At 31.9% G+C, this 204-nt stretch overlaps 1 protein-coding gene across 1 annotated transcript in view; it reads left to right on the forward strand.

The window, feature by feature from the left end:
- cops4 (COP9 constitutive photomorphogenic homolog subunit 4 (Arabidopsis)) overlaps positions 1 to 204 on the forward strand; it is a 520,559-nt gene that overhangs the window by 338,498 nt on the left and 181,857 nt on the right. The window lies entirely within an intron of this gene.

Consider the following 204-nt stretch of genomic DNA (forward strand, 5'->3'; position numbering starts at 1 on the left):
ATATACAGTGGTGTGAAAAAGTGTTTGCCCCCTTCCTGATTTCTTACTTTTTTGCATGTTTTCCACACTTAAATGTTTCAGATCATCAAACAAATTTAAACATTAGTCAAAGATAACACAAGTAAACACAAAATGCAGTTTTAAATGAAGGGTTTTATTAATGAGGAAGAAAAAAATCCAAAGCTACATGGCCCTGTGTGAAAA

The sequence above is a fragment of the Epinephelus moara genome, chromosome 9 (assembly GCF_006386435.1).
Source record: "Epinephelus moara isolate mb chromosome 9, YSFRI_EMoa_1.0, whole genome shotgun sequence".
NCBI lineage: Eukaryota > Metazoa > Chordata > Actinopteri > Perciformes > Serranidae > Epinephelus > Epinephelus moara.